Consider the following 14,559-nt stretch of genomic DNA (forward strand, 5'->3'; position numbering starts at 1 on the left):
CTACTCTGAGACTCTTTGTGAATAAGGGCCCAGATCACCTACTCTGAGACTCTTTGTGAATAAGGGCCCAGATGTTCAGTGAGTGTATTGCAGTTCATAAGTACTGAATGCAATCAAAAGTCATATTACACCAGACATGTTCAATCATTTCAAGGTCAAGCCTGAAGAGGGGTATCTAACTGCAATGGGATCAAGGACCTCATTGTTTTGGTTCTGAGTCTCCATTCCCTTGGAGCACAGGACCCGATGTTCCAGCCTTGACGACGACCTGGCGACAACAAAACTATCACATCAAACTTTCTGAAACAATTGGGATTGTTTACTCATCGTAACCTAGATAGAGTTACAGAGGACAAACACAACATCTTTATTAAGGTGACACAATTACAACAGCTCCCATACAACTACACACACAGCCCCAACTACTAATACAACTACACATCCAGCCCCATACTACTAATACAACTACACATACAGCCCTATACCATACTACTAATACAACTACTAATACACCACATAGCCCTATACTACTAATACAACTGCACATACAGCCCATACTGCTAATACAACTACACATACTAACTGCAACATACAGCTCCCATACTACACACACACACAGCCCCATTCTACTAATACAACTACACATACACCCACATACTACTAATACACCACTACAGCTCCTACTGCTAATACAATACACACACAGCCCTATACTACTAATACAACTACACATACAATACCCCATACTACTAATACTAATACTAATACAACTACACACACAGCCCATACTACTAATACACCACATATACACTACAACTACACATACTACTAATGTTAACAACGACACCCCACACAGCCCTATACTACTAATATAACTACTGTGTTTGTGTGTGGGTGGGTGTGTATTTTGGCTGTTGATAAGATTCTGTGCAACTCACAGGGAGACTGGGGAAAATGTACTTCTTTCAACATTCTGTAGAACTTGATTTATGTGGGTCACAAGGTGGGTCATTACCTCGTAATAAACCAGGTGACGTAATATTTAGTTAAGGTTAATAGTACATATAAATGTTATGTAGCAGATGAGTAGCTTGTGAAACTCATTCCTCAGCCTGACGTGTTGCCGGCGCGACAGGGGTAGAGACTCTTCAGGAGGACGGGTCGTTGTGTTTAGGTGGGCCGAGCGGGGTTCAGAGTTTCAGCGGAATCAGGAGGAAGCGGTACTCGCCACACATGTACCTGAAGCCAACGTTTACATAAGCTGCTGATGTGTCTGAGTTGAAATGACTCAAACATTCACGACTGTGCGCTTTTGATAGTAGCTTACCCTTCACGTGTTTCACCGTTTTTTTCAGGTTGTTAAATGTACTAAATGATTTGTTCTGAGAATGTGCCCATTCTTCAATTCCTAACACACTCCATGGCTGGACATCAGCGGGCTGCCATGTACCCCAAAATGGCTCTGTATATGGCGCACTACTTATACATGGGGCCTGGGTTTCAGTGAAAAGTGGTGTACTATGGGGGAAGAGGGGGCCATTTGTAACAAAGCCATTGGACAATGATAATTACATTTCCTTATTTCATTTGTTCTAGGTTCATTTTGTTTTGAATGTCATAAGGAAGTGTGATTAGAATGTTCTCGTCACGTACCGTTCTCTCTAGATAAAGATGGAAAGCTACCGACTGCAATGTAAACAGATTCTTCTGGCATCACTACTGTGCGTTGATAAAATACCCCAATCAAACGAGTAGTCTAAGCTACGGCAGACTCTGTGGCTCGAGTTGGCTGCAATAGATCTCTTTTCGGTCAACTATACCAAAAAACTATTCTGTCATTAAATGTGACTCCCGAGTAGCGCAGCGGTCTAAGACACTCTGGTTCGAATCCAGGCTGTATTGCAACCGGCCATTATTGGGAGTCCTATAAGGCGGCGCACAATTGGCCCAGTATCGTCCGATAGGCCGTCATTGTAAATAAGAATTTGTTCTTAACTGACTTGCCTAGTTAAATAAAGGTTCAATTTAAACCAGTAGAATCAACAGTGTGGGTAGGACTAATGAATGACCACAAGGTGGCAGTACATGCTCACCAAACCAAACTGTTCTAGTGTAACAGTACTGCTTCATTGCCAGCACCTGGGCTCAAACCTGGGATCCTTTGAACTCATCAGCAACCATCACCCACAAAGAATCATTACCTGTCTATCTGCTCCCCATGTGGAGTAAAGGAAACAACTAGCTCTCAGAGCGAGTGACGTCACCGAATGAATGCAACTAGCACACCGCTAACTGGCTAGCCATTTCACACCGCTAACTGGCTAGCCATTTCACACCGCTAACTGGCTAGCCATTTCACACCGCTAACTGGCTAGTCATTTCACACCGCTAACTGGCTAGCCATTTCACACCGCTAACTGGCTAGTCATTTCACACCGCTAACTAGCTAGCCATTTCACACCGCTAACTGGCTAGTCATTTCACACCGCTAACTGGCTAGCCATTTCACACCGCTAACTAGCTAGTCATTTCACACCGCTAACTGGCTAGTCATTTCACACCGCTAACTGGCTAGCCATTTCACACCGCTAACTAGCTAGTCATTTCACACCGCTAACTGGCTAGTCATTTCACACCGCTAACTGGCTAGCCATTTCACACCGCTAACTAGCTAGTCATTTCACACCGCTAACTGGCTAGCCATTTCACACCGCTAACTGGCTAGTCATTTCACACCGCTAACTGGCTAGTCATTTCACACCGCTAACTGGCTAGTCATTTCACACCGCTAACTGGCTAGTCATTTCACACCGCTAACTAGCTAGTCATTTCACACCGCTAACTGGCTAGTCATTTCACACCGCTAACTGGCTAGCCATTTCACACCGCTAACTAGCTAGTCATTTCACACCGCTAACTGGCTAGCCATTTCACACCGCTAACTGGCTAGTCATTTCACACCGCTAACTGGCTAGTCATTTCACACCGCTAACTGGCTAGCCATTTCACACCGCTAACTAGCTAGTCATTTCACACCGCTAACTAGCTAGTCATTTCACACCGCTAACTGGCTAGCCATTTCACACCGCTAACTGGCTAGTCATTTCACACCGCTAACTGGCTAGTCATTTCACACCGCTAACTGGGTAGTCATTTCACACCACTAACTGGCTAGTCATTTCACACCGCTAACTAGCTAGTGTTAAGCTCAGAGAGATGCAAGGGGAAGATGGTCTCTAAGGAGCTGTTCCTATAGCAGGGTCTCTAGTCTCTAAGGAGCTGTTCCTATAGCAGGGTCTCTAAGGAGCTGTTCCTATTGTAGGGTCTCAAAGGAGCTGTTCCTATAGCAGGGTCTCAAAGGAGCTGTTCCTATAGCAGGGTCTCTAAGGAGATGTTCCGATAGCAGGGTCTCTAGTCTCTAAGGAGCTGTTCCTATAGCAGGGTCTCTAAGGAACTGTTCCTATTGTAGGGTCTCTAAGGAGCTGTTCCTATTGTAGGGTCTCTAAGGAGATGTTCCTATAGCAGGGTCTCTAAGGAGCTGTTCCTATAGCAGAAGTCTCTAAGGAGCTGTTCCTATAGCAGTCTCAGGAACTGTTCCTGCTGGGGTGTCTAAGGAGCTGTTCCTATTGTAGGAGTCTCCTGAGGCTGTTCTATTGTAGGGTCTCTAAGGAGATGTTCCTATTGTAGGGTCTCTAGTCTCTAAGGAGTTGTTCCTATAGCAGGGTCTCTAGTCTCTAAGGAGCTGTTCCTATTGTAGGGTCTCTTAGTCTCTAAGAGCTGTTCCTATAGCACGGCCTCTAAGGAGCTGTTCCTATAGTAGGGTCTCTCTAAGGAGCTGTTCCTATAGCAGGGTCTCTAGTCTCTAAGGAGCTGTTCCTATACCAGGTCTCTAAGAGATGTTCCTATAGTAGGGTTCTAAGGAGCTGTTCTATTGTATAGGGTCTCTAAGAGCTGTTCCTATAGCAGGGCCTCCTAAGAGCTGTTTCTAGCAGGGTCTCTAGTCTCTAAGGAGATGTTCCTATAGCAGGGTCTCTAGTCTCTAGAGGAGCTGTTCCTGCTTAAGGGTCTCTAAGGGCTGTTCCTATAGTAGGGTCTCCTGAGGGCTGTTCCTAGCAGGGTCTCCTAAGGAGTTCCTGTGGTATCTAAGGAACTGTTCCTATTTGTAGGGTCTCTAAGGACATGTTCCTATAGCAGGGTCTCTAAGGAGATGTTCCTGCTTGGGGTCTCTAGTCTCTAAGGAGCTGTTCCTATGACGGTCTCTGGTCTCTAGGAGATGTTCCTGCTTGAGGTCTCCAAGGAACTGTTCTTAGGTCTCTGGTCTCTAAGAGATGTTCCTATTGTAGGGTCTCTAAGGAGCTGTTCCTATAGGTCTATAGTCTCTAAGGAGCTGTTCCTATAGCAGGGTCTCTAGTCTCTAAGGAACTGTTCCTACAGCAGGGGTCTCTAAGGAGATGTTTCCAATAGCAGGGTCTCTAGGAGCTGTTCCTATTGCAGGGTCTCTATGGAGATGTTCCTATTGCAGGGTCTCTAGGGTCTCAGGGTAAGGAGCTGTTCCTTTAGCTGGGTCTCTAAAGGAGCTGTTCCTATTGCAGGGTCTCTAGTCTCTAAGGAGCTGTTCCTATTGTAGGTTCAAAGGGTCTTTTAAGGAGCTGTTCCTATAGCAGGGTCTCTATTCTCTAAGGAGCTGTTCCTATAGCAGTGTCTCTAAGGAGCTGTTCCTATTGTGGGTCTCTATGAGCTGTTCCTATAGCAAGGAACTGTTCTATCGTAGGGCCTAAGGAGCTGTTCCTATTGTAGGGTCTCTAAGGAGCTGTTCCTATAGCAGGGCCTCTAAGAAGCTGTTCCTATTGTGGGTCTCTATTCTCTGGAACTGTTCCTACAGCAGGGTGTCTCTAAGGAGCTGTTCCTATTGTAGTCTCTAAGGAGCTGTTCCTATTGCAGGGTCTAGTCTCTAAGGAGCTGTTCCTATAGCAGGGTTTCTAGTCTCTAGGGCCTCTAAGGAAGCTGTTCCTTTGTAGGGTCTCTAAGGAGCTGTTCCTATTGCACTGTTCCTATAGCAGGGTCTCTAAGGAGCTGTTCTATCGCAGGTCTCTAGTCTCTGAGGAGCTGTTCCTATTGGAGCTGTTCCTATCGCAGGGCTAGTCTCTAAGAAGCTGTTCCTTTTGTAGGGGTCTCCTAAGGAGATGTTCCTATAGCAGGGTCTCTAAGGCTGTTCATAGCAGGGTCTCTAGGAGCTGTTCCTATTGTAGGGTCTCTAAGGAGCTGTTTCTATTGTAGGGTAAGGAGCTGTTCCTGTTGTAGGGCTCTAAGGAGCTGTTCCTATAGCAGGGTCTCTAGTCTCTAAGGAGCTGTTCCTATAGCAGGGTCGCTAGTCTCTAAGGAGCTGTTCCTATAGCAGGGTCTCTAAGGAGCTGTTCCTATATAGGTCTCTAGGGCTGTTCTAAGGAAGGAGCTGTTCCTATAGCAGGGTCTCTAAGGAGCTGTTCCAAGGGTCTCTAACTGTTCCTATTGCAGGGTCTCTAAGGAACTGTTCCTATCGCTGTTTCCTATTGTAGGGACTCTAAGGAGCTGTTCCTATCGCAGGGCCTCTAAGAAGCTGTTCCTTTTGTAGGGTCTCTATGAACTGTTCCTATAGCAGGATCTCTAAGGAGCTGTTCATATCGCAGGGCCTCTAAGGAGCTGTTCCTATTGTAGGGTCTCTAAGGAACTGTTCCTATTGTAGGGTCTCTAAGGAGATGTTCCTATAGCAGGGTCTCTAAGGAGCTGTTCCTATAGCAGGGTCTCTAGTCTCTAAGGAGCTGTTCCTATTGTAGGGTCTCTAGTCTCTAAGGAGCTGTTCCTATAGCACGGTCTCTCAGGAGCTGTTCCTATAGCAGGGTCTCTAAGGAGCTGTTCTATAGCAGGGTCTCTAAGGAACTGTTCCTATAGCAGGGTCTCTAAGGAGCTGTTCCTATTGTAGGGTCTCTAAGGAGCTGTTCCTATTGTAGGGTCTCTAAGGAGCTGTTCCTATAGTAGGGTCTCTAAGGAGCTGTTCCTATAGCAGGGTCTCTTGTCTCTAAGGAGCTGTTCCTATAGCAGGGTCGCTAGTCTCTAAGGAGCTGTTCCTATAGCAGGGTCTCTAAGGAGCTGTTCCTATAGCAGGGTCTCTAAGGAGATGTTCCTATAGCAGGGTCTCTAAGGAGATGTTCCTATAGCAGGGTCTCTAAGGAGATGTTCCTTTTGCAGGGTCTCTAGTCTCTAAAGAGCTGTTCCTATTGTAGGGCATCTAAGGAGCTGTTCCTATAGCAGGGTCTCTAAGGAGCTGTTCCTATAGCAGGGTCTCTAAGGAGCTGTTCCTATAGCAGGGTCTCTAAGGAGCTGTTCCTATAGTAGGGTCTCTAAGGAGCTGTTCCTATTGTATAGGTCTCTATGAGCTGTTCCTATAGCAGGGCCTCTAAGGAGCTGTTCCTATAGCAGGGTCTCTAGTCTCTAAGGAGCTGTCCTATAGCAGGGTCTCTTAGGAGCTGTTCCTATAGTAGGGTCTCTAAGGAGCTGTTCCTATCGCAGGGTCTCTCGTCTCTAAGAGCTGTTCCTATAGCAGGGTCTCTAGTCTCTATGAACTGTTCCTACAGCAGGGTCTCTAAGGAGATGTTCCTTTTGTAGGGTCTCTAAGAGCTGTTCCTATTGCAGGGTCTCTAAGGAGCTGTTCCTATAGCAGGGTCTTTAAGGAGCTGTTCCTATAGCAGGGTCTCTTGTCTCGAAGGAGATGTTCCTATTGTAGGGTCAGGAGCTGTTCCTATAGCAGGGTCTCTAGTCTCTAAGGAGCTGTTCTTAGCAGGGTCTCTAGTCTCTCAGGAGCTGTTCCTATAGCAGGGTCTCTAAGGAGCTGTTCCTATTGTAGGTCTCTCGTCTCTAAAGGAGCTGTTCCTATAGCAGGGTCTCTAGTCTCTAAGGAGCTGTTCCTATAGCAGGGTCTCTAAGGAGCTGTTTCTATATCAGGGTCTCTAGTCTCTAAGGAACTGTTCCTATAGCAGGGTCTCTAAGGAGCTGTTTCTATAGCAGGGTCTCTAAGGAGCTGTTCCTATAGCAGGGTTTCTAAGGAGCTGTTCTATAGCAGGGTCTCTAAGGAGCTGTTCCTATTGTAGGGTCTCTAAGGAGCTGTTCCTATAGCAGGGTCTCTAAGGAGCTGTTCCTATAGCAGGGTCTCTAAGGAACTGTTCCTATAGCAGGGTCTCTAGTCTCTAAGGAGCTGTTCCTATAGCAGTGTCTCTCAGAGCTGTTCCTATTGTAGGGTCTCTAAGGAGCTGTTCCTATAGCAGGGTCTCTAAGGACATGTTCCTATTGCAGGGTCTCTAAGGAGATGTTCCTATAGCAGGGTCTCTCGTCTCTAAGGAGCTGTTCCTATAGCAGGGTCTCTAGTCTCTAAGGAGATGTTCCTATAGCAGGGTCTATAAGGAACTGTTCCTATAGCAGGGTCTCTAGTCTCTAAGGACATGTTCCTATTGTAGGGTCTCTAAGGAGCTGTTCCTATAGCAGGGTCTATAGTCTCTAAGGAGCTGTTCCTATAGCAGGGTCTCTAGTCTCTAAGGAACTGTTCCTACAGCAGGGTCTCTAAGGAGATGTTCCTTTTGCAGGGTCTCTAAGGAGCTGTTCCTATTGCAGTGTCTCTAAGGAGCTGTTCCTATAGCAGGGTCTTTTTAAGGAGCTGTTCCTATAGCAGGGTCTCTTGTCTCTAAGGAGATGTTCCTATTGTAGGGTCTCTAAGGAGCTGTTCCTATAGCAGGGTCTCTAGTCTCTCAGGAGCTGTTCCTATAGCAGGGTCTCTAAGGAGCTGTTCCTATTGTAGGGTCTCTAAGGAGATGTTCCTATAGCATGGCCTCTAAGGATATGTTCCTATAGCATGGCCTCTAAGTGGAATCTATACCCATAGCATTGTCTCTAAGCGGAATCTATACCCATAGCATTGTCTCTAAGGGGAATCTGTTCCCATAACATTGTCTCTAAGGGAATCTGTTCCCATAACATTGTCTCTAAGGGGAATCTGTTCCCATAACATTGTCTCTAAGGGAAGCTGGTCCCATAACATTGTCTCTAAGGGGAAGCTGGTCCCATAGCATTGTCTCTAAGGGGAAGCTGGTCCCATAACATTGTCTCTAAGGGAAGCTGGTCCCATAGCATTGTCTTTTTAGGGAAGCTGGTCCCATAGCATTGTCTCTAAGGGGAAGCTGGTCCCATAGCAGGATCTCTAATTCCTGGTGGGCTGTGTCGTTTGTCTGCAGATTTTTTTTCTATTTCCTTTCCACAACCAGGTGAAAGGAGTCCCTAACTAATCAATTACCTTAATTGATCAATCAAGTATAAGGGAGTAGCGAAAACCCTCAGAAACTCGGCCCTCCAGCAACTAAGTGTGCCACCCCCAAAGGATTTATTCCACTTTAAAGTGTTCAACTTCTTACTTAGACACCCTCGGACCAAAAAACGAGCATCTCAACGGCCGTTTTTTTATTTTTTTTACTTTATTAAAACAGGAAGTCCCATTGAAGTCAGAAGTGCTAGCCTGGTCCCAGATCAGTTTTGGGGGTATATACCTTTCAGATTAATATCTGTACAATTTAATGACAGTATTCTGCTAATAACCTATCTAGGTTGGGAGATGAGTTGTTTACAGGAAGAATAACAACATGTATTTTTTGAAACGTGGTGACACATGTAACGGATGTGAAACGGCTAGCTTAGTTAGCGGTGGTGCGCGCTAAATAGCGTTTCAATCGGTGACGTCACTTGCTCTGAGCCCTTGAAGTAGTAGTTTCCATGGCTTTTGTGGAGCGATGGGTAACGATGCTTCGTGGGGTGACTGTTGTTGATGTGTGCAGAGGGTCTCTGGTTCGCGCCCGGGTATGGGCGAGGGATGGTCTAGAGTTATGCTGTTACATGGTCCTGTGATAGGTGATCGAGCAACTCTGGGGCCTAGTTTTTATAACGTGATCTATCTGGATTTCGCCCGATCAGATAACATAGAAATGGAATGAATAGAACGGAAGTCCCCATTCAGTTCAATGATTTGTCCGTTCTATTCATTTAATCCTATTTGAGAGACGATTATCCAGATACTTTTAGATCAACTGGGCCCTGGTGAACCTTTGGGTTCACATTGATGATGATTTAAAATAAAAGAAGAAGAAATATAGTCTCAGATTATTCAGGAAAAAAACGTCCCTTGACGCTTCTCCTACATTGTGGCTACGCACAGATCCCCACTAGATAGCACAGCCACAAAGTCAAAATTTGGCGATAGTAATAATTCTAGAAAACAAAACTTCGTTTTTTAAAATCTTAATTTAAGTTTAGGATTAGACATAAAGTTGTCAGTGTGGTTAAGGTTCGATTTAAAATCCGATTTTAAGAAGATCAATTCTAGAAATAGTCGGTTTGTTAATTACTTTGTGGCTGTGTTAACTAGTTACGACCTTACGCACAGCAAGGTAGAAATACTTCCGGGATTTGAATGTAGTTTTGATATTTTGTTTTACATTTCCGGTTTTCAGAAAAGTTCCAATTGTACTTTTGTCCCAAAGTCTCTAATAGTTTCCTGGCGCAGTTTGACATCGATCTAGAGATTAAATCCAAAGGAAACGGACGAAGAAATACATCTGAAAGAAATAGAAGGTAAAACTTTGCAAACTTTTCTGGTCGTTGTTTACGTTTTGTTCGCCAGGAGACATTCATAACTAACAACGAGTAAGTAGCCTACAAGTTGTACTTTAAACAGGCCTAACTTATACTTCTAATCACGGAAATAGCGGATGTTGTATAGAGAGAAATGGATTGCGAATGATTTCTAATTGATATGACTATCTGTCCGTCGTGTGACTAGTAGTCAGATGAGAGGAAGACAACGAAACCTCTCACTGCCCTGGCCAACTTGTTGTATAATATGAATGGCAAGTAACTATGTGTGTTGTGAATGTTTATTGGGGGCTATTTGCAATGGGCCAAGCTTATTATACTAGAATTATAGACATTTTATCCGGTTGTTATACAAATGATTTACGAGACAACTATTCTGTCATTGAATGACAACAACAGTAACATTACTAGTTTACGTGTGTTTTGTAGTGTTGGTGAATAACCGCAGGTGGCAGTGTATGCTAACCAAACCAGACCGACCCTGTGGTAGTTGGACAGCTGGAGTGGAGAGTAGGAAGGCTCAGTCAGAGAGGAGGAGGAGAGTAAAGCTCAGTCAGAGAGGAGGAGGAGAGTAAAGCTCAGTCAGAGAGGAGGAGGAGGAGAGTAAAGCTCAGTCAGAGAGGAGGAGGAGGAGAGTAAAGCTCAGTCAGAGAGGAGGAGGAGGAGAGTAAAGCTCAGTCAGAGAGGAGGAGGAGGAGGAGGAGGAGAGAGTAAAGCTCAGTCAGAGAGGAGGAGGAGGAGGAGGAGGAGGAGGAGAGTAAAGCTCAGTCAGAGAGGAGGAGGAGGAGAGTAAAGCTCAGTCAGAGGAGGAGGAGGAGAGTAAAGCTCAGTCAGAGGAGGAGGAGGAGAGTAAAGACTCAGTCAGAGAGGAGGAGGAGGAGGAGAGTAAAGCTCAGTCAGAGAGGAGGAGGAGGAGGAGAGTAAAGCTCAGTCAGGGAGGAGGAGGAGGAGAGTAAAGCTCAGTCAGGGAGGAGGAGGAGGAGAGTAAAGCTCAGTCAGGGAGGAGGAGGAGGAGAGTAAAGCTCAGAGAGGAGGAGGAGGAGGAGAGTAAAGCTCAGTCAGAGAGGAGGAGGAGGAGAGTAAAGCTCAGTCAGAGAGGAGGAGGAGGAGAGTAAAGCTCAGTCAGAGGAGGAGGAGGAGAGTAAAGCTCAGTCAGAGAGGAGGAGGAGGAGGAGAGTAAAGCTCAGTCAGAGAGGAGGAGGAGGAGGAGAGTAAAGCTCAGTCAGGGAGGAGGAGGAGGAGGAGAGTAAAGCTCAGTCAGAGAGGAGGAGGAGGAGAGTAAAGCTCAGTCAGAGGGAGGAGGAGGAGGAGGAGGAGAGTAAAGCTCAGTCAGAGAGGAGGAGGAGGAGGAGGAGGAGAGTAAAGCTCAGTCAGAGAGGAGGAGGAGGAGAGTAAAGCTCAGTCAGAGGAGGAGGAGGAGAGTAAAGCTCAGTCAGAGGAGGAGGAGGAGAGTAAAGCTCAGTCAGAGAGGAGGAGGAGGAGGAGAGTAAAGCTCAGTCAGAGAGGAGGAGGAGGAGGAGAGTAAAGCTCAGTCAGGGAGGAGGAGGAGGAGAGTAAAGCTCAGTCAGGGAGGAGGAGGAGGAGAGTAAAGCTCAGTCAGAGAGGAGGAGGAGAGTAAAGCTCAGTCAGGGAGGAGGAGGAGGAGAGTAAAGCTCAGTCAGAGAGGAGGAGGAGGAGAGTAAAGCTCAGTCAGAGAGGAGGAGGAGGAGGAGGAGGAGAGTAAAGCTCAGTCAGGGAGGAGGAGGAGGAGGAGAGTAAAGCTCAGTCAGAGAGGAGGAGGAGGAGGAGGAGGAGAGTAAAGCTCAGTCAGAGAGGAGGAGGAGGAGGAGGAGGAGAGTAAAGCTCAGTCAGAGAGGAGGAGGAGGAGGAGGAGGAGAGTAAAGCTCAGTCAGAGAGGAGGAGGAGGAGGAGGAGGAGAGTAAAGCTCAGTCAGGGAGGAGGAGGAGGAGGAGAGTAAAGCTCAGTCAGAGAGGAGGAGGAGGAGGAGGAGGAGAGTAAAGCTCAGTCAGGGAGGAGGAGGAGGAGAGTAAAGCTCAGTCAGAGAGGAGGAGGAGAGTAAAGCTCAGTCAGAGAGGAGGAGGAGAGTAAAGCTCAGTCAGAGAGGAGGAGGAGGAGGAGGAGGAGAGTAAAGCTCAGTCAGAGAGGAGGAGGAGGAGAGTAAAGCTCAGTCAGAGAGGAGGAGGAGGAGAGTAAAGCTCAGTCAGAGAGGAGGAGGAGGAGAGTAAAGCTCAGTCAGAGAGGAGGAGGAGGAGAGTAAAGCTCAGTCAGAGAGGAGGAGGAGGAGAGTAAAGCTCAGTCAGAGAGGAGGAGGAGGAGGAGGAGGAGGAGAGTAAAGCTCAGTCAGAGAGGAGGAGGAGGAGGAGGAGGAGGAGGAGAGTAAAGCTCAGTCAGAGAGGAGGAGGAGGAGAGTAAAGCTCAGTCAGAGGAGGAGGAGGAGAGTAAAGCTCAGTCAGAGGAGGAGGAGGAGAGTAAAGCTCAGTCAGAGAGGAGGAGGAGGAGGAGAGTAAAGCTCAGTCAGAGAGGAGGAGGAGGAGGAGAGTAAAGCTCAGTCAGGGAGGAGGAGGAGGAGAGTAAAGCTCAGTCAGGGAGGAGGAGGAGGAGAGTAAAGCTCAGTCAGGGAGGAGGAGGAGGGAGAGTAAAGCTCAGAGAGGAGGAGGAGGAGGAGAGTAAAGCTCAGTCAGAGAGGAGGAGGAGGAGAGTAAAGCTCAGTCAGAGAGGAGGAGGAGGAGAGTAAAGCTCAGTCAGAGGAGGAGGAGGAGAGTAAAGCTCAGTCAGAGAGGAGGAGGAGGAGGAGAGTAAAGCTCAGTCAGAGAGGAGGAGGAGGAGGAGAGTAAAGCTCAGTCAGGGAGGAGGAGGAGGAGGAGAGTAAAGCTCAGTCAGAGAGGAGGAGGAGGAGAGTAAAGCTCAGTCAGAGAGGAGGAGGAGGAGGAGAGTAAAGCTCAGTCAGAGAGGAGGAGGAGGAGGAGGAGGAGAGTAAAGCTCAGTCAGAGAGGAGGAGGAGGAGAGTAAAGCTCAGTCAGAGGAGGAGGAGGAGAGTAAAGCTCAGTCAGAGGAGGAGGAGGAGAGTAAAGCTCAGTCAGAGAGGAGGAGGAGGAGGAGAGTAAAGCTCAGTCAGAGAGGAGGAGGAGGAGGAGAGTAAAGCTCAGTCAGGGAGGAGGAGGAGGAGAGTAAAGCTCAGTCAGGGAGGAGGAGGAGGAGAGTAAAGCTCAGTCAGGGAGGAGGAGGAGGAGAGTAAAGCTCAGAGAGGAGGAGGAGGAGGAGAGTAAAGCTCAGTCAGAGAGGAGGAGGAGGAGAGTAAAGCTCAGTCAGAGAGGAGGAGGAGGAGAGTAAAGCTCAGTCAGAGGAGGAGGAGGAGAGTAAAGCTCAGTCAGAGAGGAGGAGGAGGAGGAGAGTAAAGCTCAGTCAGAGAGGAGGAGGAGGAGGAGGAGAGTAAAGCTCAGTCAGGGAGGAGGAGGAGGAGAGTAAAGCTCAGTCAGAGAGGAGGAGGAGGAGGAGGAGAGTAAAGCTCAGTCAGAGAGGAGGAGGAGGAGGAGGAGGAGGAGAGTAAAGCTCAGTCAGAGAGGAGGAGGAGGAGGAGGAGAGTAAAGCTCAGTCAGAGAGGAGGAGGAGGAGAGTAAAGCTCAGTCAGAGAGGAGGAGGAGGAGGAGGAGAGTAAAGCTCAGTCAGAGGAGAGGAGGAGGAGGAGGAGAGTAAAGCTCAGTCAGAGAGGGAGGAGGAGGAGGAGGAGGAGGAGGAGAGTAAAGCTCAGTCAGAGAGGAGGAGGAGGAGAGTAAAGCTCAGTCAGAGAGGAGGAGGAGGAGGAGGAGAGTAAAGCTCAGTCAGAGAGGAGGAGGAGGAGACTAAAGCTCAGTCAGAGAGGAGGAGGAGGAGGAGGAGAGTAAAGCTCAGTCAGAGAGGAGGCGGAGGAGAGTAAAGCTCAGTCAGAGAGGAGGCGGAGGAGAGTAAAGCTCAGTCAGAGAGGAGGAGGAGGAGGAGAGTAAAGCTCAGTCAGAGAGGAGGAGGAGGAGGAGAGTAAAGCTCAGTCAGAGAGGAGGAGAAGAAGAGTTAAGCTCAGTCAGAGAGGAGGAGGAGGAGGAGAGGAGGGGCACGGCACTCAAAAGGAAGTGTTCAGCTGAAAATGAAAGGAAGTAGAATCTAATATTTATATTTCCATGGTTTGACTGTCTAAAATGTGTATTCTGTAGAAAGGAAGGAAGGATGATGGTGGAGGGGGAGAACCAGAGAGGGGAGACCCTCATACCCAGCGAGGGAGAGGGGTCTGGTGGACAGGAGGCCATCCACATGGTAAGAACTACCAGGTATCCAGGACACTACTGAGTGTTGATCATAATATGTTTGGGACAAGAAGAGGACATATAAAAACTGCATTCTGTGATTTGAAAAACAACAAAACCCAGAGTCTCTCTGTGGTCTCTGGATATTCTTCCAGAATCAATTTGGGTAAATAGAAAAATATTTAAAAGTGACCATTGGAGAGGTTTCCAGATCCCTGAGTCTACTTTAACAATATGAACAATGTGTTTATGTTAAATATAGTATGTAATATTTTTATAACACTGTATCATGTCAAGGATATCAGTATTTAGTGCTTATCAGCTTCATACTATCTAGAACAGATGAGTAACATCACTGGTTCATTCAGCCTGTCTACTGTTCTGATCAGTGTATTTATGAGATAAGAGTACCATTGTCCAGTGATTTGTCCAGTGATGTGTCAGGTAAAGGGTGTGGCACAATGATGTCATCAACAGGTGACTCACCTGTGGCACTGAAGTAGCAAACGCACACACACACCTCCCGTCTCTCTGTCTGCTAACCTCCCCGTCTCTCTGTCTGCTAACCTCTCTGTCTGCTAACCTCCCTGTCTCTCTGTCTGCTAACCTCTGTCTGCTA

General features: G+C 47.2%; 1 pseudogene; it reads left to right on the plus strand.

The window, feature by feature from the left end:
• Window positions 1-9,479: 9,479 nt before the first annotated feature.
• Window positions 9,480-14,559, plus strand: part of LOC121847374 — a 74,572-nt pseudogene continuing 69,492 nt past the window's right edge.

The sequence above is a fragment of the Oncorhynchus tshawytscha genome, linkage group LG10 (assembly GCF_018296145.1).
Source record: "Oncorhynchus tshawytscha isolate Ot180627B linkage group LG10, Otsh_v2.0, whole genome shotgun sequence".
Taxonomy (NCBI): domain Eukaryota; kingdom Metazoa; phylum Chordata; class Actinopteri; order Salmoniformes; family Salmonidae; genus Oncorhynchus; species Oncorhynchus tshawytscha.